This window comes from Oncorhynchus kisutch, linkage group LG8 (genome assembly GCF_002021735.2).
Source record: "Oncorhynchus kisutch isolate 150728-3 linkage group LG8, Okis_V2, whole genome shotgun sequence".
NCBI classification, from domain to species: domain Eukaryota; kingdom Metazoa; phylum Chordata; class Actinopteri; order Salmoniformes; family Salmonidae; genus Oncorhynchus; species Oncorhynchus kisutch.
This window is the reverse complement of record NC_034181.2, coordinates 59,890,769-59,916,880: the sequence shown is the minus strand read 5'-3', so window position 1 is coordinate 59,916,880 and position 26,112 is coordinate 59,890,769. Positions and strand designations below refer to the sequence as shown.

General features: G+C 43.6%; 1 protein-coding gene across 2 annotated transcripts in view; it reads right to left on the bottom strand.

The window, feature by feature from the left end:
• LOC109895286 (zinc finger protein 536) overlaps positions 1–25,333 on the bottom strand; it is a 203,887-nt gene extending 178,554 nt beyond the window's left edge. The window contains exon 1 of one of the 2 annotated variants that reach the window (XM_031830754.1): positions 24,725–25,333. The gene's annotated coding sequence lies outside the window, so the exon portion shown is untranslated. Of the gene's footprint in view, positions 1–7,411; positions 7,519–24,724 lie in introns of those variants that run through there. The other variant, XM_031830753.1, reaches the window with a different exon arrangement.
• Between the last annotated feature and the right edge of the window lie 779 nt (positions 25,334–26,112).

The following is a 26,112-nucleotide window of genomic DNA, read 5'->3' as shown; positions in this document are numbered from 1 at the left end:
GTGACCTGGAACAGTTTAGAGCTTGTGATTCTACCAGGGAGCCAGAGAGGACGGAGGGTCTGAACCTCTTATGATCCTTGTACTTTAAAGAGTTAGAACAATGGGATAAAAGATAAAGAAGTGTTAACGATACATTTAAAGGAGTATTAAGGTCAGTGAAAATACTCGTGGCACACTGACACCCAAAGATACAGCACATCACGGGTTAGTATATTCAGTGATGTGTATTTATGGACGCCAAGGGAAGTCAGGCTTCCCAAAAAACCTTCCCCCAAAAAATATATACGTACTATACATATATATATATATATATACAGTACCAGTCAAAAGTCTGGACACACCTAGTCATTCAAGGGTTTATCTTTCTTTTGACTATTTTCTACGTTGTAGAATAATAGTGAAGACATCAAAACTATGAAATAACTCATGGAATCGTGTAGTAACCCAAAAAAGTGTTAAACAAATCAAAATATATTTTATATTTGAGATTCTTCAAAGTAGCCACCCTTTGCCTTGATGACAGCTTTGCACACTCTTGGCATTCTCTCAACCAGCTTCACCTGGAATGATTTTCCAAAAGTCTTGAAGGAGTTCCCACATATGCTGAGCACTTGTTGGCTGCTTTTCCTTCACTCTGTGGTCCAACTCTTCCCAGACCAACTCAATTGGGTTGAGTTTGGGTGATTGTGGAGGCCAGGTCATCTGATGCAGCACTCAATCACTCTCCTTCTTGGTCAAATAGCCCTTACACAGCCTGTAGGTGTGTTGGGTCATTGTCCTGTTGAAAAATAATCGCTCCAGAAAGCTGTGGTAGCCATAATTCTAAATAAATCAAAGACAGTGTCACCAGCAAAGCACCCCCACACCATCACACCTCCTCCTCCATGCTTCACGGTGGGATCCACACATGCGGAGATCATCTGTTCACCTACCTTGTGTCTCACAAAGACACAGCGGTTGGAACCAAAAATCTCAATTTTGGACTCATCACACCAAAGGACAGATTTCCACCGGTCTAATGTCCATTGCTCGTGTTTCTTGGCCGAAGCAAGTCTCTTCTTCATATTGGTGTCCTTTAGTAGTGGTTTCTTTGCCGCAATTCGACCATGAAGGCCTGATTCATGCAGTCTCCTCTGAACAGTTGATGTTGAGTTGCAGTTAACTCTAATGAACGTATCCTCTGCAGCAGAGGAATCTCTGGGTCTTCTTTCCTGTGGCGATCTTCATGAGAAACAGTTTCATCATAGCGCTTGATGGTTTTTGTGGCTGCACTTGAAGAAACTTTCAAAGTTCTTGAAATGTTCCAGATTGCCTGACCTTCATGTCTTAAAGTAATGATGGACTGTCGATTATCTTAGCTAATTTGAACTGTTCTTGCCATAATATGTACTTGGTATTTTGCCAAATAGGGCTATCTTCTGTATACCACCCCTAACTTGTCACTGATTGGCTCAAACGCATTAAGAAGGAAAGAAATTCCACAAATGAACTTTAAACAAGGCACACCTGTTAATTGAAATGCATTACAGGTGACTACCCAATGAAGCTGGTTGAGAGAATGCCAAGAGTGTGCAAAGATGTCATAAAGGCAAAGGGTGGCTATTTGAATCATCTCAAATATAACAAATATTTTGATTTGTAACCAAACACTTGTTTGTTTAACACTTTTTTGGTTACTACATGGTTCTATATGTGTTATTTCATAGTTTTGATGTCTTCACTATTATTATACAATGTAGAAAATGGTAAAAATAATGAAAAACCCTTGAATGGATAGGTGTGTCCAAACTTTTGACTGGTACTGTATATAACACTGCCTTTCAAAAGTTTGGGGTCACTTAGAAATGTCCTTGTTTTTGAAAGAAAAGCACATTTTTTGTCCATTAAAATAACATCAAATTGATCAGAAATACAGTGTAGACATTGTTCATGTTGTAAATGACTATTGTAGCTGGAAACGGCTGATTTTTAATGGTATATCTACATAGACGTACAGGGGCCCATTATCAGCAACCATCACTCCTGTGTTCCAATGGCATGTTGTGTTAGCTAATCCAGGTTTATTATTTTAAAAGGCTAATTGATCATTAGAAAACCCTTTTGCAATTATGTTAGCACAGCTGAAAACTGTTGTTCTAATTAAAGAAGCAATAAAACTGGCCTTCTTTAGACTAGTTGAGTATCTGGAGCATCAGCATTTGTGGGTTTGATTACAGGCTCAAAATGGCCAGAAACAAAGAACTTTCTTCTGAAACTCATCAGCCTCTTCTTTTTCTGAGAAATGAAGGCTATTCCATGCGAGAAATTGCCAAGAAACTGATTATTTCTTTGCAACTCTGCCTAGAAGGCCAGCAACCCAGAGTCGCCTCTTCACTGTTGACGTTGAGACTGGTGTTTTGCGGGTACCATTTAATGAAGCTGCCAGTTGAGGACTTGTGAGGCATCTGTTTCTCAAACTAGACACTCTAATGTAATTGTCCTCTTGCTCAGTTGTGCACCAGGGCCTCCCAGTCCTCTTTCTATTCTGGTTAGGGCCAGTTTGTGCTGTTCTGTTAAGGGTGTATGTATGAAAGAGTCATAGACCGTTTCATGGACTGTTTCATCAACCCTACAAGTAGGGTGAGTTTGTACAGGTAGGGTCTGTTTGTCACTATTTGACTAAGCATAGATGATTTGATGATGTTGAAATGTTGAAGTTGAAATGGTGCTGGAATAGTGGAGGCAGCTCCTGTTTTCTTTGCGACATGAGGTACCATGGTTCTAAATCAATAGTTGTTTAGTAGTCCGAAAATGTTGGACACATTAACTTGCTTGACCATGCTGTAGGTCAGGTAACTGTGTCTCCTTAATGTCTCAGCCTTAGGCCCATATTTCACGGTGCCAAGGCATATGAACTAACAGGTTATAGAGCAAACAATATAATTATCACAACACATAAAATTGTAATCTGCCTTTGTTTTCTGTCTTGGTTTCCCCGGTGATTTTACCCACTCACCGCTACTGCAGCGTTTGGATACCATCACCTCTGATGAACTGAAGGACAGGATAGTCTTTCTAATATTACATTCCTGTCTCACCATATTGAGTTGCTAAATGCTACAAGATGAAAATACTGCTGTGGTTGTTGTCTGGTTTAGATTGAGATGTATTTCGTCTGTGTGTGTGTGTGTGTGTGTGTGTGTGTGTGTGTGTGTGTGTGTGTGTGTGTGTGTGTGTGTGTGTGTGTGTGTGTGTGTGTGTGTGTGTGTGTGTGTGTGTGTGTGTGTGTGTGAGAGAAGTGAGGGCCAACGGCGGGAGTGTTGGGGGTGACAATGACATCATAAACTCTGGAGGTTTTAATTGGAGGGTCCAGATTGTTGGACTGGTGACCCCACAGAAGTCATGGCCACCATTAGCGTCCAGACCGCATGCTAACAAACAGAATCTGTGCATGTTAGCACTGGCGAAAATTCAATTTGAGCTCTTTGTCTGCCTGATGCCTTGCCCTAACGATGGTCTCTTTTTTTTTTCCTTAAACAACAGAACACAGAGGAGTCGTTAGGACCCTCTCTTCATTACTTCAAAAAACCAATCATTAGACACCAGAGTATATACGTAATTAGAAAATCACTTCCTTTGCAATCCTGGCTAAGTAGTTTACATACTGTAATTACAGGGACAAAATCAATTTTTAATCATTTCACTGATTGGGCTCATCAGCTCAGTAGGAACATTGTATCCTGCTTGTTGTGCGAAAGCAACATCTGGGCTAAAACAATTACCCTTTTGTGTTCCAAAACTATTCAGAAACAGGCTTTCTGCAGCACCCGATGATTGTCATGTAGCCTGACTGCAGCCATCTCTCCCCCTGCCCTTGACTTGAGCATGGAGGATCACGTTTAAAGCCTTATAAATCAATACACTATAATAAGCTGCTCTTGGGAAAAAGCAGCATACTGCTTTTTTAACACCTTGAGTTTTGTCTTCCTGTTGTTGTCGGCAGTGGTGCTGGTGGGGGTGGTGTTTTTTTTTTGTTGCTGTGGCTTTTCACTAAATAAAAAGAGAAGCGAATGTCATTTCCCCTGAATAAATATGACCTTTCTAATATGTTGTTCCATTCAGCGTACAAACAGAGTATTGTTTAAATCTCATGTTCCCAACGCAAACCTGTGATTTATAATCATCCCTGTTGTTACAGAGCATACGCGAGGTAGAGAGACTGGATGAGTACTTTCCATGTTTGGTTAAGTGAGAAAAGGATCTGACATAGCAAACTTCAAACAAAAGTCTTCCTGATATGTTTCACCCTTCAGTGACTAATACAATGCTTTGTATTCCGGTCTGCAAGATGCAGGATCGATCCACATTAGTCTGAACTCTCCTTCGCTCACTTTGAAAACTGAGGAAATCAGGTTTGGGAAGAAGAAGAAAAAAGAAAATGAGTGAATGCATTGATCACTCTCGGTGTATGCAAATCACATTTGCCTCTATTTTTTTACTGATCAATAGGGTTAATTAAGAGATTCGTTTTAACTGCACTTTGGAATCCTGTTTTGAGCAGTCGACCTCAGAAATCATCCCGCTGTCCCTCCGTATCCATGGAAATGAAAGGCGGGTAAGAGGGGCCATAAATCGGAAAATCCAATTCGACCATGAGCACGGTTGTCACGGTAAAATATGAAAGCAAAGACAGCTCACAGGTAGATAGATCATCAGTTATATGCCGGTGAGGCAACATTTTAAAAAGTTTATACACAGACTTTTTCCACTGCAGGCAAGGCCATCCCCAAATAGTGTGGTGAGTAGGCTAGTTCCAGGGTCGTCCACAGGTTGTACTTTGACCGTGGCTATGGCTGATATCGGTCAGAGAAAAGTTGCTGCTATTGTTGGGCTGGCCCCCATGAGTATGAGTGCCATGTGTGGTAGCGAGAGTATCAGCAGCGGTGCTGGTGGTAAACGAGATTAATAATGGACGCTTTTTACAATTATTATTATTCCCAAAATGCTCTTTTGTGATTTGCTTTGAAGGGGGGAAGCGCTGGGAAGATCAGCCCGCGAAAGGGGGGCGCTCATTTGGAGAGCTTTTCCAATTATACAATTAGTCAGGAATGTAGGGCAGCAGCCTCTGTGTTCCGATCGCTCCGACCCTGGAAAGCAAGAGCCTTTTTCTTCCTCACTGGTCGTGCACAATAAAATAAATAATGATTTTAAAAAACAGATCCGAGGCCTGGGCACCAGCGAAAGTCCGGGTGGACGCCGCGTAGGCGGATCCCAAAAGAGTGAAACTAACAAACGGTGACCTTATTCGTGCCGATTGCGTGCGAACGACCCATGCAATCCACTCTATGCTAATAGACAAAGTCAAGGGGTCAGGGTTTTCTGTTTAAATACCGCTCTTTGAGTTGAACGGCTTTTTGTGCATTTTTTTTCTATCGGTACAGTGTGTTGTGGGTTGATTGGGTGGCTTTGGCAAAGGACACCAACAAGTCCTAATTATGCATTGTGAATCTCATTTATTTATTTATTTTTTGAGGGTGAAGAGATTTTAATTTGATAATTTTTCCGTTTGATTGTCCTCATCCTATGCCTGGTACTAAGTTTACTAGTTCAATATATATATATATATTTTAAACAAGTACCATCTATTTCCCTGTTGATTTTCTGTAAGCTCTCTTTACTGATTACAGCCATGACTACATGAACCTCTTCAATAATTATCCTGCAATAAAAAAAAAAACATGCAAAATGATTATTATCATTAAAACTCCTTACCAAGACTGTCACTCCTTCAACTAATTCTGTCAAAACTGTCAGAGGCTAAATGTGTCCCTTGGATGCCAATCATGTCATATTTCTAACAGCAGGATGTATTCTCACAACAGTGACAGGCTGCGCTCACTGAATCCATCCAAAGGCCATGGTGGAAAAAGTCCCCTCATTCGGATCAAACTGCTATAAACTAACCCATAAGCGAACCTTCTGCTGTCTCGACGTCCCTAAATGATCCAAATAGACTCAACATTCATCTTTTACGTTCATGTATGTGGAACGTCAATAGCACATACTGGAAGGGAGAGAGAAGGTGAGTTGAGAAGTAAGGTACGTATTTATGCAATCCTCTTTGTAGCTAGTCCCTGTACTTGTGATGGCCCAGATATCATTTGGAGAAAGCCTGACGATTGCGTGCATATGTGCCTTGTGTGAGAATGCGTCAGCGAGAGCATGTGTTTGTGATGGATCCAATATGACTGAGATCTGTCTCACATACCTCTGATGCCGCACAAGCCAAAAGACTGACTCACTATTTTAGATTTGATTTATACATCTCAGCATGCAAATGCAGGTCCAAAACACCAGCGACAATTACCAAGGCTGTTACACTGTTACATTGCACACATTTTTTTAAATATAGCATTTCACGTAATCTAAGATTGAAATACTTTTGGATTGCTCTATATTAAAATATATATATATATATATATATAAATAACGAACTACATTTTTAAATGATAAAAAGTATAGCATCATTAGTGTATTGTATAGCATATAAAGGCTGTCTGACACTTTGACTTCGGAGTCCTGCTATATAAGACAGCTGTTATATAATTCAAGTTCAAACAGTAGAATATTTTTTCAATAAATGTTATAGCTACATTTTTCCAGCTTCAAGAAAAAAAAGAAGTTTCCATTGATTAGCACTTTGCAAGCAATCCATTTTTACAAACCGGCTTGACCTCTCTCACTGGACGAGGGTCTACTATGAATTAAAAGAAAACTATTCCAGGGAAGGGATTGTGGGCAAGGAGAAGAGATGTATAGAGTGAGAAAGAGAAAAGAGATGTGTGTGAGAAAGATAGAGGACCGACGTGATCTAACCTGTGCGTTGTGACGGTAAAGAGAGGGAGTACATATTTGGAGATGATGATGATAGTGATGGTGAGGAGGACATTGTAAACTGCTGGCAGACCCCGTCAGCCGAGCCCTGATGCAGACAGATCCTTCACCCTCCATGTCACATGATCTACCATCAGTCTCAGAGATGGGGATATATCGCCACCAGCTCCAGAAATAATGGGTGCACCTGTTTACCGTGTCACCTCTGTTTGCTAATTGTCTCCTTGAGCTACATTGGGGAAGTAAATGCGTCTCGGCTTTTGACAGGCGGGCGTTTATTTAGAAATCACATTACTTCCAGCGCAATTGTTCTTTTTTCATTTGGGGGGGGGGGGGGGGGAATCTAGGAAAGTTAAATGAGAGTGCTGTGCTACAGATTTCACTTCCTGATTAGGGGAGGTGACAGCGTTGAGCTGAAAAGTTCACATTCATTTGTTCAATTCCACCCCAGAACCATGCCAGAGAGGAGGAGGAGTGTGACAGACATCTTTAATATCCTGCTCTTTACGTGATCAATCGGGGTGCCACTGATCCATACCTGCAGTACTGCCACCTCACCGACGTAGCTCAGGAAGAACACAGACAGGTTTGCAGAGGGAGGGGGAGGGGGGGGGGAGACAAGCGCCTGTAAACAAAGCAGACAAACCAGGACATTCAGTGCAGGTGCTATTGAAGTTTGACAAGAGTGCACAATGGCGACAGAGAAAACAACACCAACATACCCATTACAGTAAGCACTTTCCAAACATTTGATAATTTTCACAAAATTCTGCGAACTAGTGCAAGTACAGTAGTACAAGTACAGTCATTACACAGAGAAGCCTAAATGAAATGCAAGTGTTATAATGACAGTAAGAACAGGTATGGTCCATGGCATATGGTACGGGGGAAAAAACACTGAGAAGGGTTACATTTATGTTTGATAATCGAAACAGAGGCTAGGTCCTCCAAAATGACATGCGCTACAAAACGCGAAACAAACCTTCAGCGCACAGAATGTTACGCAATCCTACTTTAAAGGCCTGCCGCTTCACACAAGGCAAATAATCAGGTCGGCATGAGCCATGTGAACTACATGTCCTGCTCTCCCTCTATAGTAGAGCGTAACTCAGTGAGTGGGTTTGGGTTGAGGCCTCACGTCGAGTCAGAGTGAGTGGGGCTGGGGAGCTGGGGCAGAGGGGCACAGATGTGGTTCTCAAAGGAGGCCACCCCAGGAGCCTGCAAGGGGAATTCTTATCCCCACTACTATTTCAATAGGGAAAGACACACACACACACACACACACACACACACACACACACACACACACACACACACACACACAAAGGCACACTTGCCTTAAGTCACATTCTAAATTGGCTCCCAGGAGCATTTTCCCTACCTTGTTCACCAAAGGCATTGTGTATGTTTTCTGAGTGCTTAGCATATGCCGGGTAACGTGAGATCTCCTCTGCGCACACTCACATTGTTTCCAGAAGTTGTTGCATTTTTTTCTCCCCCTTTAAGTATTTCCCATCAGGAGCTTAATTAAATTCAAAATAGTTCACATATACCTACGATGCAGGATCGCACAAGCCGCCCACCCTGCAAGCCCCGATAGAGATGCAAGACTGGGAGCAACAACAAAAAAGTAGAGGAGGAGAAAAAAACAAAAAACAGTAAAGAAACAGAGAGAGAAAACTCCTGCTCTCAGAATCCTGTTTGTCATGGATGAGACTTTGCTACTCTGGGGTCTTTCAGATGTTCCTTCGAGAGGGGTTGAGTTGAGTATCTCACCTCTCCTGTCTTAGAAAGAGTCAGCCCAACAGTCATGGCGTACCCAATAGTTGGCACTAGGGCGGTGGGCGGTGTGGTCAACGATGGTGTGAGATTTGGGCCATACGGTAACTGCCAAAAAGGCCCATGGAAAGGGGTGAAGGACTCTTACCTCACTAGTTCTCCAGAATGTATAGACGTACACAGTGGCTTGATACCACAGTATGCAGGAAATACTATAGCATTTTTTTTTAGACAGGATAACCTTTGCTGTGTTTATCCTATTACGCATGGTGTTCTTTTAATGCTAGTGTAATACACGGGGGTGAAAACAATGTTTATAGCACATGCAGTGTTTAAGCAGGGGAATGTCAGTCAAGAGCAGACAAGTGTTGATTTTACACACACTATAGACACCACACACACTACACACACTCATTCCCCTTCCTAATACTACACCAGCCTGGCAGACAAAGTTAACATTTTAACTGCAAATATTCCTTGCCTCCAATAGTCCAATGTAATTCATTTTCCATCTCTGTTCATTAATCATTGTTAAAATTAGTGATCCATTTCTTCCACTCTGCCATCTGCACTCAGCTTCGTTACAAACATGACACCTTCCCGCATAATAAAAGCTGACAGCAACGAGGATGCCTTTCCAAATAGCTTTTTGCATATGTGCACCTCTACAACTAATGCTGTTGTCAGACAAAAGTAGGTTATTTAAGGAGCGCTCCTGCTAGAACAATCACACACACACACACACACATACATACATACACAGACACACATACACACAGACACACACACACGCACACACATGCACAGAAAGACACACACACGCACACACACACATGCATGGATAGAGAGGTATATAGAGACCCACAAATATCCATGTGTCCCAGGTATATACTGTATACACAATTTGATATAAACCAAATCAAACACACACTACCAGATGTGCCTAATCTTGAATGGAATGTGGTAAAATCTTGATAATAAATCTCCACATTTTCACTATAGAAAGCGAAGTTATGAAATCAGAGATTCGGAAACATTAACAATCACCAGAGAGACAACAATGGGACCGTTGTTGTTCTTCATGTGCTGTTTAAGTAGGCAAGATTTTATTCCAATTTAGAAAGATTAGTACTCTGTTGTTCTTTTCTACTTTCTTTTCTACATACAGATCTTAAGAGGGATACAGTGTGTGTGTGTGTGTATGTGTGTGTGTGAGATAATCTGATACATGGTTCAGACTAACTATTGTTGACTATTTGATACCAGAACATTCACATTGGATATTTCTGTTTATTACAATGAATATAAGGTGACACAGTACAGTCCTTTGTTCGCTGTAAGTATGCACTGATGAATGTATTAGCATGTATGCTTATGTGTGCGTGTGCCTGTGGAGTAGGGTGTGAGGGTTTGTGCGTGGAGTAGGAGAATTGTGTGTGTGTGTACGGGAAGTAGGAGCAGTGCAGTGCAGTGCAGTGTATTATGTGATGTGTGATGTGTGTGTGTGTGTGTGTGTGTGTGTGTGTGTGTGTGTGTGTGTGTGTGTGTGTGTGTGTGTGTGTGTGTGTGTGTGTGTGTGTGTGTGAAAGGAAGTGTCTCAGTTGGCTGAAACAGAGGTCCAGACAGTGGAGCTGCTTGGCTGAGGAGAGCAGGGTCCTATAACGAGCCGCCTGGGCCAGATGATGCCCATCGCAGGTCACACAAGCCACACACAATCCCCCCAATACCCAGGCCAGAAGCCTCTGTTTGCCTTCCCCAGGACGGGGCTCTGCTCCCCCAAGTCCCCCCCAGTCCTCCATGGTCCCCCCTTAACGCCCGTCAGCCCCCAGATCTGCCGTACGGCCTCCCTGGTGAGGTGTCGCTGGAAGCCCCCAGGCACACCACATTAATCTATATAATGCCCTCAAAGAGTGGGCTTTTTCACACCGCTAACTGCCAAGGCCTACGAGGGGCAGGGGGCTGCGCCATGGTTCAGCTGTTCGCCCAACTGGCGTCTGCACACACACATACAAGAACACACACACATACTGACGCTTTGCCTATAGCCTCTGATTGACTCAATAAAGGTGTACCTTCATCAAATGGCTAGCAGAAACCCCTGCAATCTTAGGAGGGCTGGACTTTTCAGGCAGACAGCAAATAGAAAAGAAGCTAAATCATCTTGACATTCACCAACGTGGAGCCCAAGAGAAAGCCACGGCTTCAGTTATTTCTCCCATCCACTAATTTGGTTCTCCTTAACCCCCCACACCCCTGCAGCGCACATACACACATGCACACACACTGACACGTTTAATTTCAGGTTCTCAGCACATCTGAATTACAGAAAACTGATGAAGGATGGAGGCCAGGCCCCTCCGGACTGATTAGCATCATTTAAGAAAGCGTTCCTTTTTGCTCGGCTCAGCGACCGCCCAGCCTACAAGATGGGTGGCCTTTCAGCATTAGAAGTCAATATGGAGTAAACTCATTTGAATTGAACATGGAGGAAAACCACTCCAGCGTCTGGGCCTCTGCATTTTTTGAAGTCTTCATATACTCGTTCAATGACCCAACTGAGCTTTAAAATGCACATTACTATAGGACGTAAAGTAGCAAATGTATATAAATCAAGAGGACAAATAAGGAACATTTTAAAGGTATAAAGTAATAAGACAGAACACGTTTTTTTGCCTCTAAATTATATAAGCCATGCAAATGGCTTAAAATTTTGTAAAGCTTTTCAGAAAATCCTACTTATGGTTGCCATTCTGTGCCAAAAAGTTCATCTGGCCTGTAAATTTAAGCATGGATTACAAATATTCAAATCATGAGCTTACTGTTCAAATAAACATTTCCAACAGGGAAAAAGTTGCAAGGCATACACTTTCAACATAATTCCTCCTCTGGCATCGCCCTCCCCTCACTCCTAATAAAACAAAAAGAACAAAAAATACAAAACAAAGAACGGAGTTGAAAGGTCGTCTTTTTTCATTTACCGTCCGACTGCATAAACACCCCTGATGAAATCTAATGAATGTAATTGTAACCACCTATACAATCCCAGTTTGGCAGCCTTGGTTATGTCCTGATATCCTGGGTGGGACAATAGAGTAAGTTATTACAGTTGAATGAGAAGGGGAAAAAAAGAACACAAAAGAAAAAACACGTCTTAAGCCGGTCAGCTGCCCGCCACATGGTAGAAATAATAAGGACTGAAGTCACAATGAGTTCAGCTTCGGTTTCCTAATCACTTCCTTTATAAAGGACCCATCTCGTTGGAGAGGGGCTGTGTCATTGCAAGGGGTCTGACCAGTTATCAGGGCAGACAAGTGCGGATTCACTAAAAGAAGGGCACCCTAAACCTGACCCACAGAGATCTGGACCTTGACCCCTCCAATGTCTCCTATTTTTCGGCCCAGCTTGGGTGAGACGGACCCAGGCAGTGTAGGGCCTAGGCAATTGTAATGATAGCCAGCGTTACTCTGGGATTAAAATAGCCCCTCTCCTCGGCTCCCGCCGAGCGCTGCATTAAAGTCTTCCACATTGCAAAATTGCAAACAGATGCATCTCAAGTACCTGCAAATAATCTGCCAAGACCAATTTCAAAAGGGAGATTTCAAAATATGTGGAAGTCATTAGGACGAGTATTATTTTTGTGAGGAGCAGGCAACCAGGAGTGGCTCCACAAGCAGATGGGTGCTGCTTTTATTTAGGAAGAAAGGCCCAATGTATTATTCCTCCATAAATGAAGATGCATAACATAGTATGAGACAATTACAGGCAAAATATTGACGTTTCAAAGGCAACAAAAGAATGTAAAATGTCCATCTTTTTGTCCATCTTTCATCTCCTTTGAGACTTCTTTGGGGCTCTTCAGAGAAGATATGAAATAAGACAGAGAGATCTAACAGTGTTGTGTATTAAAGCTAAAATAATTAAATGCCTCTTTCTCCCGAAGAAGAAATGTTTCGGAGGTCTAATTTGCAACTGCTGCTGTTGTTGTTTTTCTGTTGAAGCGAGGGTATCGGACGTTCTAGGCTCCTCAGTGCAGCTTTAAAGCACCGAATCACAGCATTCTCCAATTAAAGATGATTTCAGCACCATGCACTGCAAAAAAAAACTTCATTAGAATGTACATCAAGCTGACAACATATATACTACTCTGTGTGCAATGCATGCGTCATCAAAATGCACATTTTCTCACTTGCCAAGCCAACATATATTACCCTTTGTTTCTGTAGCAGATTAATCTTAATATCAAAGACAATTTGATTAATAAGCTGTAAGGGTAGTGCTTCTTATGTGGACTATAGTGAATGTTTGACTCTCCCAAAAAGTGGCGAAATCGCTGTCCTTGAAACAATAAGCATTCAATCAAATTCTTCATAATTGTAACAGTAGGAAGCGGTTCAGACTTTCCGCCCACAACAAACACGCTTTGTTCTCCTGTTATGAGAGAGGGACACAATCAAGTGCGTGAGAACGCCAGGAATGCAGCATTTTCGAGCGATTCCTCTCCAACTCCTCTCCCTTTTGGGTCGCCCATATTATTTGCTTCCTGTCTCATTGTAGCTGGCAAAAGAAAATTCTGTAATTGAGCAGTACAGAACATGTGCCCTCCCTGCTCGAAGATGACAGATGGATTATAAAAACTTCAAAGCCAAGCATTTGGAGCACCAGGGGAGAGATGGTAGGTATTTGAACTATCATTCTTTACCCAGGAGACAATGGCTGCCTGACATGGTGCATACATCAAGAAATAGTGCAACCACACAGACATAATCTCCCCCCTTATCCCCCCCCCCCCTCTCTTAGTGCTATATATTTAACATCCTGTTACGAGCTACTTTCAGCCAAGCACAAGAACACACGTTACCGTAAGAGAGGGAGGCTTACACATACAAGGATAGCAAAGAAAGGATTGCTTTTTATTTTTAACAGTTTAGCCACCCGATTTTTTAACATGTTGTTCGATTTCACTGTAGGTCGTCATCAGTGTCTTGACTCTGAAATAATAATTTACATGCGGAGGGTAGGGACGGGTTTTAACCACTGCAACGACATCATGATAAACATGCCTGTAAGGATGTAAGCTACTGTAACCAAAGCGAGATAGTGGCTGGTGATTTCTAGAATCATCTTATAAGCATGATTTATGAAAGCGGCCATCTGTCGGTCTTCCTTAAGCACGGAGGCCACCTTTAATAATATAAGGACAAGATGTGAGCTGGCCATAGAAGGATGTGCATTGGGAACACTTGAAGAGACACACAATTACGAGAGAGAGCTACAGAGTAGTGATGCTATCTGCAATTGTCCCTTTGTTCACACACACACACTCCTAAAACTCTTTGACAAACATACACACACACCGCCTCCACCCTTCTCTCTCTCTCTCTCTCTCTCTCTCTCTCTCTCTCTCTCTCTGTCTAACACGCACGCACACACACACACACACACACACAGTGGGTCATATGGAAGCTAATTACTGTTGACCTCCACAGTCACACCGTTTAACCCCAGTCCCTGGCACAGTGACCCCTGTCTAAATTAGCCAGGCCTAACTCTGGAAACCAGAGCTTGCTTAATCCCTCAAGTCCTACTCTGGTACTGGTCGCACAAGGGTTCCACCGAAAGCCGAAGTCGCGGCTCAAACAAGACACCACGATACACAGTTTAGAGTTTAGATCATCAAAGTCCCCCAGGTGGGGAACTACTACTTACGGAAATCCCATAGGTTCAGAGTAGTAACAGTCTCGAAAGACTGTCTTCGTCACATCCACGTGAAGGTTAATTCACACAAATGTTAGTTTCCTACAAACACACACAGCCTTAGAAAACGTGCACCCAAACCACAGGGAGACGTCAATAGAAGTATTTCAGTCAACCGGGATTTTGTTAAGCAGTTAACATTGAGCCTCCAGTGCGCTGTGTTCTAACTAAGGCTGCTGGCCTCTGACCTCCTGTGACCTGGATGTGACTCCCCGTTTGACCTTGGGGGCCGGCGAGGTTCTCCACTCTCGAGCATCTGCCAGTGGGCTCATTATGCAGCCCTCCCTCCATGTGGTCACCTTTTCAACGTCCATCAGGATTTCCAATCTAATCCCTCTGGATCATCCCATCGATGCTAAGGGTGTTTATGTGTAATGGATCCCATCTCCCCCCCCCCCCCACCCCCGCCCCCCTCCCAATCCTACCACACCTGCCCCTCCCTCTTATCTTTTCAATTTAGCCCTTGATTCATTAAATCAGTCAGTCATTTCATTGCTTGTCCAACAACACGAATGGTGATGTTGTATGGTTGAAGTCATGTTTATTGGGTTCAGGTCCTGGAATATTTTGGGTCTTCTGACTCTTGGACTGGGTTCTAAATAGTTATTTTTGTAAATTAGCAAAATCTCTCGAGAATTAAACGAGGCAATTCTGTTGGGGAAGATAATCCATCAAAAAATAGGTTGCATTGTTGACGTGTCCTAAATAAACACAGTATGATGGTATAATAAATACAATGGTACGCTCCTCTCTTTACGCTCCCTGTTCCTCTTTCCCGACACCCAGCAGCATGGGGAAGCAGACGCACCGTTCCTCCCTCATCCTCATTACTAACTAACTACGCTGTTTGATTAAAAGCGTGTAAGAAAAAAGAAAAAAAAACAGGCCGAACCTCCATAATTAAGATCCCTTCACAGATTACCTCTGACAACAAAAGCGTGGAGAGAAGGGCCGCCTGCAGCCGGGGAAATTGGATGAAAAAGAGAGTGAGGACGGGCCTGACCCCTCTCGGCTCCATGCTAGCACCGGCCTTGCCTGGATCAAATGTGCTCCCCAGCAGGAGAGGGACTCCCACCGGATACGATCCAGGGCCTGGGGGGGGGGGGAGGGGGGGGTACAGCTACATGACCCATATCAAAGTACCTCGGGCATTGTACTACAACTACAAAGCATGCACAAGCTTCAGCGTATCACACAAACATACACACATTCATACAGTATGTACAAACCTTTGGGTTCTGTCCTTATACAGTCTGCTAAAGATAAATACAATTGGAAACCAACACAGACCAAATTAAATCCCACTGTGTTGCTATCATAAACGCAAAATGACTAACACTGATCCACATTACCTAAGCGCTTATAATCAGCCAGATCTGAAAACGATAGCTAACGTCTGCTATTACCTAGCTACAGTATAGTAATTCTACTGTTACGGTTCATTCCAGATTTCATACATGTGTTTCTCATGTTGCCATACTCCAGCTAGTCTGGGCATCCACTCACTAACACGTTCCCCGCTAAGCACCCCGCCCAAGGGGACCGAGAGCAGCTTCCTTCACCTGAGCCTTTCAACCTACGACCCGATGGTCAGAGATCCATCTCCCTACCCACCGCTCCACGCTGACGCCCATTATCCTGTGGGTCCTTTGCCTCCGACTCAGAGCGGGAGGCCATTAATATAATCACAGGGATCTAGTGTGTGCTGGAGAGCCCCGAGGCTACAGCAATCAGAGGAAAGTGAGAGAGAGGAATAAACTCCACCCAAATCTCCGGAAAACGTTCCCATTCCGACGGCGCTGAAATGGATCGGTCCAGAACGTCACTGGGGGGGGGGGGGGGGGGGTACGCCGAAGTTAGCGTTTTAACAGAGACCTCCCAAGACGGCGGGGTTGGGGAATAACACATGAATCTTCTCTACAACCTAGGCTGTGCCTGGTTGATCTAACGATGACTGGTCACAGAACCATCTTCATGCAAATTTAAACAGAGAAGATATTTCATTGCACTAATGATGCCCCCCACATAAAAAGCCTAAACTATCAACACCAGGCAAAAGTTCACCACTCTAACAAGTACATCATCTGTGTGGTCATCATTAGCTTAATCTGCCAGATGATGAGGTGGCTACATGGGGAATACAGTGTGAAGAACTGTAAAGAACTCCAGGAGCTTGGGATGGGTCCTCACACCAGGCTATTGGAGGTCTGTGGGTGCAACCCGATCACTACAAAGACAACACAAAGAATTGTCTGAAACCACCTGACCACAGAGAGGCATGATGGGTCCGGTGTGAGCCCCTTGTGCAGAGAGCAGGTCCGGGTGAGCTGAGCTTCAACACACTATGGAACCACGGTCACTTGGCCACCGTTTTTAGAAGCACACAGTGAACGGATGACTAAACTCATGGGTGAACCCCCCCCCCCCCCCCCCCCCCCCCCCCCACACTCCCTCTCTGAGTCTATCACTGTGTTCTGTTCCCATGGACATAGACACATGCACATTTCTTCCTAAACAACTTGGTTTCTCTTGTGGAGTCATTTTCTTCAAAGTGCTCTATTTCTCACAAGCTCTAGTGGAGGATGGGCCTCTGAGTGGAGTGTGGATAGTGTTGCCCACACGGCTCCTGCCTGAGCCACACTGACAGTCCTATTTACTAAAACAGGAGAAAGCATCCAAGACTGTGGCCCAGCACTTCCACTTAGCTTTCTCCCCATTACAACGATTGGTGCGAACGACATAACAAAGAGATGAAACAGAGATATGAGAGGAGAAAACAACGCCTCATGATCAAGAAGAAAAAGAAAGAAAACAAAAAGACGGGAGGAAAAAAAGGCTGATTTATGAAAATCATCAGAAATTGCGGGAGATCTGTTAAGGGTTTGCTGCAGCAGGGGTACGAGCACATCTTAACACTTAAAAGGGGTAAAAAAATAACAAAAAATAAAAAGAAGCTACGTGCCAGGGGAATTCTCTCCAAAAGCCCTTTAAAATTCACCTCGGTAATAACGCAGATAAATAAAGACAAATTCCCTAAAGTAAATACTATTTAGCTCACACCTTGAGTTGCAGTTTTTAAAGTGGTTCACACAGGACTGACAGCTCTCCCCATACAGTGCCTGTTCTCCTGTTTTTAAAACACCAGGTGGGAACTACTGATTGTGTGTGTGTGTGTGTGTGTGTGTGTGTGTGTGTGTGTGTGTGTGTGTGTGTGTGTGTGTGTGTGTGTGTGTGTGTGTGTGTGTGTGTGTGTGTGTGTGTGTGTGTGTGTGTGTGTGTGTGTGTGTGTGTGTGTGTGCGTGCGTGCGTGCGTGCGTGCGTGCGTGCGTGCGTGCGTGCGTGCGTGCGTGCGTGCGTGCGTGCGTGCGTGCGTGCGTGCGTGCGTGCGTGCGTGCGTGCGTGCGTGCGTGCGTGCGTGCGTGCGTGTGTGTGTGTGTGTGTGTGTGCGTGCGTGTGTGTGCGTGTGCGTGTTCGATGTGAATTCTAAGTCCAGCAGTCACAGGACCACATACCTTGTCTCTTAAAAAAAAAGGACTCCTTCGTGGAATGTGAGATGTTCCCAGAGCCTTCTAAAAGAGCCCTTCTTTGGTGACACTCGCAGCACACATTTTTTGGGTGGAGCGAGTACCTCCCAGCTTTTGGACAAGCAGAGCATGTCATAAATATACAAATAAACGTATATTCAATATTTGTGCAAACAAAAAAAACAAGCTGCCCTGCTCCCTCTTATGACACTGTTGACCTGAAGATGTGGTCAGTGAGTGCCGGCCTTCACAAAAGAGCATGTGTTCAAAGCTGGGAATCTTAATTTGCCTTTAGGCCTACATATTTACTTTAGCATCCATGGAAAACAGTAATATGGTATTAGTGCATCTCAGGGGGAAACTTGTGTTTTTAAAATGCAGGCTAATGCGCTCAGTTTTAAATTGTATAAAAAGGCAGATGATATATACGGCTTCGAATAAATGTGTGTTAATAAAGTGCAATACACAAATAAAGAGCGAACTTGCAACCGTATTCCCACACGCCCCTCAAATACACATCCATAGAGGGCAACAGATAAATCAGCGGCTAATTCCAAGACAACGATTTGAATTGATAGACCAGAAATACAGCAGGCCTTCAACAAGAAATACAAGTTTGATTGGGAGTTACAGTATATTTTGTGCGAGCTGACATTAAACCTCTCTGTTTGACTCCAACTGGCCATTATCACAAATGTCCCCTACCCTAATAGAGGTGTGCAGACAGGCCGACATTTTACTGACTTTTATCAAGCCACATTTATCAACACTGCCGTGGAAATCTCCAGGAAGCTTTTTCAAAAGCAGTCCAGAGACATAGCTAAGTACATCATCCCCTCCTCATTGTCTCGCTCTCTTTTCTTCCCTCTCTCTCTGTCTCTCTCTGTCTCTCTCTCTCGCCCTCACTGTCAGATCATCTCTTCCCCTCCCTCCCTCCCTCCCTCCCTCTCTCTCTCTCTCTCTCTCTCTCTCTCCCTCTCTCTCTCTCTCTCTGGTTAGGAGCCACTAATTCACAGGGCCTGATCCGTCTCCGAGCCTGGAGACGCCAATGCTATCATTATCAGCCAATTCAGCCAGCCGTTAAATGGTGGAATCAGGAGACATTTGCTCCCCTCCACTATCGCTGTGACATCATTACCGAGAGATTCAACAGCGGGAGCGGGGGGGCGGGGGGGCGGGGGGGCGGGGGGGGGGGGGGGGGACAATACAGCAACTCAGGCCCAGGCATCTCCTCAAGGAATTACACGTGAGGGGGGTCTGAGAGGGGGTACTGAGGGTCTAATACAATACAGGTCCACCTGGGAGAACAAACTGCACCAGCCTGAAACTCCCCATGAGCACACTGGCAGTGGAGGAAGAGAGAGAGAGAGAGAGAGAAAGATGGAGAGGGAAAGAGAGGGAGTAATAAAGAGATGGGGGGGGGTCTGCACACCCTGGGTAAATGGCAGCTCAATGCTAGCTAACGCACTTGAGCCTATTTTTTTGTCCTCCACCTCTCTCACTCTCTCTCCCTAGCATGGCTCTAATGGCAACATGTAAACTGCTTTGACACACGATCCACTCTTATGTCTCTGGAGTAGAGGGAGTGTTTTGGGCCCCTCGCACTATGATACATCATCACCATTTGGTTGTTATACGTTTTTAACATTGGTGGCTGATTCACAACTCTTCCCCTCATGGATAAAAACCACTTGTGCTATAGTGCTGCTAAATTGCTCCTCTTCTGCTGTGCTGTTAAAAATCCAGCTCGCTTTTTTTTTTTTTTCATTCACTTTTAAACGATAGGTCCTTCAAACGCAGGACAAATAACATGTCATTATATATGACTCTCACGTTTATTTGAAAACGGCACCAGTAGCTTTTATAACCTTCAACTTGTTGAAGTCCAGGAAAAATTACTCTAGAGTTTAATTAACCAATTAAACATAATACCCTCTTACCCACAAACAAGTTGGAGAACACAGCAGAAGTCCCGTAAAGGCGCGCACGCACGTACACACACAGAATATAAACATGTTGAAAACATTCTCACTATATTTCTTATATTGCGTATCATGCATATCAACAAATACACTAAAAAGACCACAGAAACGGTCAAACACAGTGATTCTCAGGCATATGCAAGAGGACAGAAAAAAAGACCTGGCTTTGAAACTCTCACAGCCCCAAGAAAGCAAAGGCACTCAGCACTATCTGACTGCTCCTGATTAGGAATTGTCAAAATATTTGCGACAGAGGAATTCCGACAGCCGAGCGGAGAGCAGCTCCTCTACAAAAGACCCATCTTCCCTGTGTAACAAGTACACGAAATGAGTGTAGACATAGAACCTAGAGTCCCCCAGGCTATTGTAGTAATAACCCGCGAGACCTGGCTGGGAATGTACAGCTTTCAGAGGCACTTCTCATCCTATTTGTAGCACCGCCACTGATGTGTGTGGTGCGCAGGTCACTCTCTTTTAAAGCCCCCCTTCTTTTAAAATCCAAGTAGAACTTCTCCCAACAAATATGCACAGGGTTTTGCCTATCGTGTTTTTCTTCTCCTCATTTTTTTTTCCCCCTTTTCTTTTTTTTTCTCCACAAGGCAAGTTTCATTAAAGATCCAATTATGCAAATCAGGTCCTGAAGAGGCAGCTGAATATGCATTATAATAGTGTACATTAATAGTTCAACACAATATACGGCATCAGGGGCAGATTTACGAGGCAACATAACCGCTACGCCTCTGTCCTTTGGAGAAAACCTCTTGATCATAATTAAAGGTGCAGGGTCCTCTTGGTTCTCTAGAACAAGCCGTCTCACCAGGGTCCCCTCTACATGGACCCAAAATGCACTAACTAGCGACCAGCAGGTCACGACCTTTACAAAGTCAGAGTACAGACATCATTGTAGCCCGCATAGAGCTAGAGAGATCTCATACTACATATTTCCTTCGGTAACTGCCCCCCACTCCACAGTTCTGGAGTCAACCCCCAACAGCACTGCAGATATTTACCACTCTTTAAGGCACGCCGGATAGAATGCTAAATAACACAATGCCATGCTTCAGAACACGTGATTGATGGGTGGTTGCCTGTTTGTGTTAAGCTGTTGTCTACAAAAATGACATGGCTGTAATTTTGTGCTCCTTTGCAGATCAAAAGGAAACAGTCTTGACACAATGTGCTGCACATTTATAAATCTAAATGCTAATAAACGTAAAAAAATGCAAATAAATAGGCTTTAATGTTGCAAAACTGCCTGCTGACTGGGGTACTGTATGCAAAGGGGACATTTCAGGAGGTATTCTAATATTGCATTTTTTGGGGTTGAAAAATCACAGATGAATGGCTACTGTGGACGTGTGTGATTAGATAGATCACTTAGACAAAGGCCGAGGCCAAAGCACAAGCTGCTCATCTTTCCCAAGGATGGGCAAACTAGTCCAACTTAACACATTCTATTATTGAGCGTAAACATCAATCTAGATACTTAGGTCCACGATCCATATAGATCTATCCCAGAACCCCTGGGAAGACTGGGAGGGGGAGAGAGAGGGGGAGAAAATATCTGTGAATATACCTACAAATTCACATATGTGCTTTAAGCTGGTGTTACTACTTTAACCAGCCTAACTTTCTTTTTAACCAGAGGCCTACCTCTTCGTTTGCGCTCTGGCACTGCAAACCCCTCACTCCCTCTCTCCGGTGTGCTCTCGCTCTCCCTCTCCCTCATTCCCCCTTTCCCAGACAGACAGACGCTCCTTCTGGTGGCACCCTGGCATGAGGCAATTGAGTCAAGCTCATCCGTCATCACCTCATCTGTCGGCCCAGTCTTTATTCTTAGATCACACTGACGCCTACGATTACTATCCGCCGAAACGTTGGACTTTCACATCCTTGTCGCCCTCATATCCACACACACATACACATACACGCGCGCCTTTTAAAATATATGCTATGCGACACACGTGAGAAGAGAACTGTTAAGAGCCACAGCCTACAGACAAAAACGAGACCAAGCTTGACAAACATGACATGTGAACAGCTCGTCTCTGTAGCTCAAACAGGGCTCATGACATCTGACAGAAGACCATCTCTCCAAAGTGTACCTTCTAAATCAAGGTCACCATACTACAAGGCTCACCACAGCCTTGCGCCTATTTGTTATGTGTTATGCCCCCAGCCTTCCTTTCCAGACCCCTCCTGAAACAGCCCCTCCTGCCTGCCAAACTAGACTGGGGGTGGGGGGGGGGTGGGGGGGGGGGGGGGGGGGTGGGGGGGTGAAGGGAGAACACAGCCACCGGGGTAAAGGCCTTAGCCTTTGGAGCCAGAGGGGATGGGGGCTCCACTGCACATATCAATTAATACCTAATCACCAGGCCTCGCCTGCCATACCGTCCCACAAGAGACCCTGGCTACTGCCGTACATCTGGAAGACAATTTCGACCAATTAAAGGAGCCGAGAATCATTTAAGAGTGGGATGGCTGTTTGATCACGTCTCTGACTGCTCTCCTGCTCCGGCTACAGTTGACTGGCTGCAGACTGACAGGTCCGGAGAGGAGCACTGATGCCATGCCCATGCCCTCCTCTCATCCTCCTCTCTCACTCTCTCTCCCCCGAAAGATGTGCATTACCGTGGCTTGTCATCACACACGGAACACAGACACAGGTACAATAGGATACACTGCAATGCTGAACCACTAAACAGGTTGACGAACTACATCAAACACAGGACTGGTGATGCTTAGGAATGTGATTTATATAAGAACAAAGCATGTTTAAAAATGGGATTAGGAATATAACACCAAATTCACAATAGAGGGTACACAAGACAAAAATATTGAATGTGTAAAAGCAATTGTTTGAGCTAAGTGAAACGTGATAGCTTGTCATACAATTCATTGAATTCTTGCTTAATTAATTATGATGATAATAATATTAAAAAAATAATACAAATATATTTCCCCCACATTTTGTAACAGACAGTCAACTACCAGTCAAGTATCTCCAGGACAACACACACAGGAGCTGCAACTACATACCAGTTAGTAAAGTCACACTTTCTCTTCCCTCAAAACACCTTTCACAATTCATTGTCATTCTCCTAACTATTGGTAATTGCATGGAGGCTACTGTAGGGCCCCGATCTGGAATTCAGTGCACTCCAGTGTGACTGTTGTCCATCGCTATTTCATCTCAATAAGAAAATAAAAAGAACTGACACAAAAAGGTTCACGCCCAGACACTATTACAGACATAATATCCGCCTGGCAAATACCATTAAACAATGACAGTGGCTAACTCGGACAGTGCATCTGTGCATCCTATTTGTTCATTTCCTTTGACAATGAATCTAAGGAATAAACATTTTTTCGCAAACTCAACTTTGCGGAAGATACACAAAAAAAAAAGTTAAACAATGTGATGGACGTTTTGTAACGCTTACGTTACGGTTAAGGGGGTCATATGTTTTATCAGCCAATGTAGCCTAGGCTACTGTTTTAAATTGCTGCCTTCGAGCTAGGTTAATCTCAAAACTGGTTCTTCTGTGTTTACATGGGAGGATCGCTCCCTTCTGCTCAAGGTGAAAGGCTGCTCGGTTGGATGAGGGACACCTGCAGACTAGTCCTACCGGGGAGAGTTTGAAGCACTGGTAGTGCCCCTGCAACGGTAGCATGTGTTTTATTCCACGAAATGATACATAATAGACTCGTACTAAGACACTTTTAACATTTTGGGGTTATCAGACTGTATGGGAATATATTTATCCTGACAAATTTGAGATTCACAGCGCAAGAACAAAACATCTAATCCCACACCAACAGTCTATATGCACTTTAAATATATCATTTATATTTTGGAACATTTACATTAGGCAACGTGAATGTATATAGCTATGAAATACGCTACTTGCTAGACTCGACCCCGATTAAGTTATTGGCTAGGCTACGTCATTTTCATGAAATTATTTGTCATGGGTGCCTATTCTATTCGTTTCCGAATCGCTATAACTTTTACCATTTGGATACCTTTCCCCAAGCAATTGCGTTTTGAATCAATCGTTCAAACCTTCATTTCTCCAGTAATATGTGTGTTGTGTCTATATACAAGGTTTTAAAGCGTGTATGACATTTAGCCCTCAGTTGTTGATGCCATCATAACGTTCCTCAAAGCATAATGCATGGCTGCTATTCATAAGAGGTCGATCACAGCACAAAATGGCAGGTCTCACCGGCTCTTCCATCTCACAAGTTTTGACACATGGCATGCAGCGGATAACTTTGATCCTATTTCTCCAACAATCTGCACTCAGGTTAGCTGAAATTCTAAGCAAAACCCCTAGGGATGTGATGAGAAAGTTTTCGAAGCAGATTGGATGGGGGGGGGGGGGACAGTTTATACTTCCTTAAAAGTAGTCGCAAATATCTGCCTGTGTTATGCATGTCATGTGTCCAATACGTTAATGCACACTCCGTTGTCTATCTTAAACGTCTGAAATATACACCTTTTATATGTGACTATTATGAAGTCGTTGAAATATAAAAGAGATAAGAGTAGGTTCTGAGTCGCTGTACAATGTCTTCCTATGCATTCATTATGTAGACTACACCTTTCCCCCTTGACAACCCCGCATGCTAACGTCACCGCTATGGATATTTAATTATACTGTATTTTTTAATCACGTAGAGAAACAGGCCCCACTGAGATGATACAATAGAAAATAGCAATTGTTAAGACTGACTTTCAAAAGCGAAACGCCTTCGGGTTACCATTCCAAACCTCCTAAACCCATGCGTAAGCTTCGCACTTCTTACCTTTAAATTTGGAGTAGCGCGAAGAAACTCCTGTCTGTAAACGATGCCTTGGTGAGAGATTGTGTTCATTGAATAATGAGGCATGTCCATATGATTGACCGGATCATTTTCTTTCGCTGAAGGGGGAAAAGTGCGCTTCGGACCTGTTACGATTGTCCAATACAGAATTCTCTCTCTAACTGTTCCGCACGTATCCTGAGTAAAAAAAAAAAAAGCGTTTTATTTCATTCGGTCAGTTTTTTCCCCAGGCCAAACGTGTTCATTGATACTAATTACTCAGCATCACAACACATTTCCATATTTCAGCTTGGACTCTCCCTATCTGGTAGGTGAAATGCATTGTACCGTTAAAAAAAGCAGTCCATTGTCGTCCGCCGCGTTATTCACAGCAAATAGATATAGGTCTTGCGGCATTGCTGGAGCTAAGAGCGTAACCCAAGATAAAATAACACCGTAAATAATAATACTCTAATCGTAGGCTACATTTCCCCCGTGTTACGGTAAAAAAAAGAGAAAGAATTCCCAACCTCGCAGCTTGTTTCTGACCTTGAGCTCCCGTAAACACTCTTATTAAAATATGTCTATTCTCCTCAGAACCCATTCACATTGTCAGTCTTGTTACGTTGACACCGTGTATAATTGGCTTTGATACATGTAGTCCGCGACCATGCGGTGAACACATAACAACTGAACACATATAATGTTGTAAAAGTACACGTCCTTACCTTTTCAGTTAACTATTTCAAGTATTTTTCTTCCCCCCAAAAAACTCCAGGGTAAATCGGTGTAGTCTGCGCGTCCTCAGCATCAGTCACAGCTCTAGTGCTTAAGAGAAGTAATCAGTGATAAAATGACGTTCATCTCACTGTAACCTTGTGGCGTATTTAATGTAAATAAGCCAGTTATGTTGCCAATCGCATGCATACAAACGCAAACTAGTCCTGAGGGAGGCTTTTTTTTCAGGTGCCCTGACGAACCGGGTTTATTCTAGCACCATGCACGGGAGCGCTTTCTGAAGCCATAGGCTAGGAATTAAGCATATTTATTAGTAAATATGATATTTAAAACTAGTCAGCTGTTGAACAAGGGCACTTCGTACCTTACTCAAACAGAACGAGAAAAGTCCAATATTAAACGCGCTCACTCAACGGTTCCAAGTAACGTGGGAAAATGATTTAAAGACCTGTATTCTTCGTCGAGGACTCTAAACTTTTTTTGGCATAACTTTTGCGGTAGGACAGAGATGCACTGGCCGACGGTTCATGCTCCTAAATGTTCGCACCGAGATGGTTTGATATATTATGTTTCTATAGGGGGTGGAAGGAGCTGAATGTAATGCAATTATAGATTCAGTGTTCCGGCGTTGACAAAAGCCATTGCTTAAACAG